This window comes from Glycine max, chromosome 5, assembly GCF_000004515.6.
Source record: "Glycine max cultivar Williams 82 chromosome 5, Glycine_max_v4.0, whole genome shotgun sequence".
In the NCBI taxonomy this organism is placed as follows: domain Eukaryota; kingdom Viridiplantae; phylum Streptophyta; class Magnoliopsida; order Fabales; family Fabaceae; genus Glycine; species Glycine max.
The window spans coordinates 13086784-13089533 of record NC_038241.2 but is presented as its reverse complement, the minus strand read 5'-3'; the positions used below and the strand labels follow the sequence as shown (position 1 = coordinate 13089533).

The following is a 2750-nucleotide window of genomic DNA, read 5'->3' as shown; positions in this document are numbered from 1 at the left end:
TTCCTTTAAGCTTCCGCTTATTAGTGCACAACTCCTTCAAGAATTTAGCATATCTTGGAATTTGCTTTATTGCATCCAGCAGAGGTATGTTTACCTCTACTTTTCTAAATGTTTCCAAGATCTCTTTCTTTGCCTCTTCCATTTTTTTGTTGGAAACTGCTCTTGGAGGGAATAGAAGAGGAGGGATGTGCTACTTCTGCAAATCAGAATTACCAGTGGAAGATTCACCTGCACAGAAATTGTTAGGTAAATTTTTGTCATCACCTTTTTCTGGAGTAGAGTGAAGTTTGGCAAGTTCAATTACAGATGAGAAAGGTGCTATGGGTTGAGGTACTTGACACTGCTTTCCTGACCTCAATGAAATGGCACTGACATTTTTGGGATTTTGGACAGCTTGAGAAGGCAGCTTGTCAGAATTCTGGGACTGTTGTTGATTTAATTGTGTAGCCAATTGTCCCATCTTATTAGTTAAGCTCTGAATGGAGGCTCTGGTCTCTTGTTGAAACTGCATGTTCTGTATAGTCATTTGCCTCACAAGTTCTTCGAGGGAAGGTTGCGGAGGAGCCTCAACTGTTTGCTGTTTCTGGGGCTGCTGCTATTGTTGGATTGGTGGAGGAATGTATGGTCTGCTTGGGCCAGCAGCATTTTGGAAGGAAGGAGTAGGCTGTTGTTGTTGTTGTTGAGGGCTAAACCATCTGAGATTAGGGTGATTCCTCCATCTAGGGTTGTATCTGTTGCTGGAGAGGTCATAATTGTTCTGCTGTGGTTGATTTTGCTGCTGAGGTTGAGGAGGTCTATTTTAAATGTTTGCAGCATAAGCTTCAGACTGCTCAATTGCTCCAGGTTGCTGCATGGAAGGGCAGAGGTCTATATGGTGGTCAGCAGAGGAGCATAAACCACAAACTCTTGCGATAGGTACAAATTTCTGATTCAAGGCCAGCTGGGTTACCAAGTTAACCAATGCATCCAGTTTGCCTTCAAGCTTCTTAGTTTCAGATGATGCTGATAAGTTTGTAGCTACCTCATGCACTCCTCTAATGACTATGGCATCATTTCTGGCGCTAAACTGCTGGGAGTTGGAAGCCATCTTCTCAATCAAGTTTCTGGCTTCAGCAGGAGTCATGTCTCCAAGGGCTCCACCACTGGCAGCATCTATCATACTTTTCTCCATATTACTGAGTCCTTCATAAAAATATTAGAGAAGAAGCTGCTCCGAAATCTGATGGTGAGGGCAATTGGCACATAGTTTTTTAAATCTCTCTCAGTATTCATATAGGCTTTCTCCACTGAGTTGTCTAATACTTGAGATATCCTTCCTGATGGTCGTGGTCCTGGAAGCAAGGAAAATTTTTTCTAAGAATACTTTCTTAAGGTCATCCCAGCTCGTGATGGACCTTGGAGCAAGGTAATACAGCCAGTCCTTTGCCACTCCCTCTAAAGAATGAGGAAAAGCCTTCAGAAATATGTGATCCTCTTAGACATTTGGGGGTTTCATGGTGGAGTAGACAATATGAAATTCTTTCAGATGTTTGTGCGGGTCTTCACCTGTAAGGCCATGAAACTTTGGAAGCAAATGGATCAGTCCATTTTTAAGAACATATGGGACATCCTCATCAGGGTATTGGATGCACAAGCTTTCGTAGGTGAAATCAGGTGCATCCATTTCCCTTAGAGTCCTCTCACGGGGTGGAGGTTGTGCCATGTTCTCAGAATGTTCAAAATCAGAATGCTCAAAATTGTAATGCTCAAAATCAGGATGTTCAAAATCACCAATAACAGAATGCACAGATTCACCAGTAATGGAATGCTCAGGATGATCAAAAGGTATAAAATGATGCCTAACTAATCTATGAAATGTCCTATCTATCTCAGGATCAAAGGGTTGTAAGTCAGATGGATTGCCTCTAGTCATACACTACATTCAGCATGCACAACTAGTTGCCTTGTCATGTAAACGAAGGTGTGGGTTTGAACTATAGCTACCCTTAAATGATATCCAAATGACTTGAAATTTTTTGATCAACCTTATAAAATGATGAGAAGATAGTACATAAAATTTCAAACAAAAATTCAAAGTCTAACTATGGAAGCTAAAAATGGTAGGTTGAGAAAAATAAGTGAATAAAACTTGAAAAATAAAAAACTTTTGATAGAATCACTTTTTTATGGATGATGGAGACCTCAGCCAACCATAGGCCGGTTGTCACGGCATGGGAAATTTTTTCCTACCCCAAATACATATATAATAATTGCGATTCTGATAACCGGAGCAAAAGTTATGGTCGTTTGAAGTTTTGACAAAAACAAAATTTGCTACTTTTTTTAAACTTCCAAATCTGACCAAACTAAAGGCTCTAGCTATTTTCCCCACAAAATATAGATTAAAAGAAGTTACCACAAAAAAATTCAGCCAAAAATAACAACCCTAGCTACTAAAACAAAAAATCCCAAATAATTCAGCATGGGTGGTCGCTAAAATCCGTCGCTACATGATTTCTACTACTACTCTATTTTGCAGCAAGCAAAAGTGGTCGCTAAGTCCGTTGCAAAACACTATTCATAGCAAAACATCCAAAACTGAAACAGGGGAAGCGCTTGATTGGAAAACTAAAACAGAACATACACTAAACAAAATAACAAGACACTAAACAACAGTAACACAAGCACTAACAATTAAACATAAAACACGAAATAATTAAACACTAACACGACACTAGCTATTATGAACCTTTGGACACTGCTCCCCGGCA

The 2750-nt window shown here is 39.8% G+C and overlaps 1 non-coding gene across 1 annotated transcript; it reads left to right on the top strand.

Annotated features, from left to right (window-relative positions):
- Positions 1-1217: 1217 nt before the first annotated feature.
- On the top strand, positions 1218-1324 carry LOC113001772 (small nucleolar RNA R71). Its single transcript, XR_003267258.1, has one exon. It is a non-coding gene; the product is annotated as a small nucleolar RNA R71 (small nucleolar RNA).
- The last annotated feature ends 1426 nt before the right edge of the window (positions 1325-2750 follow it).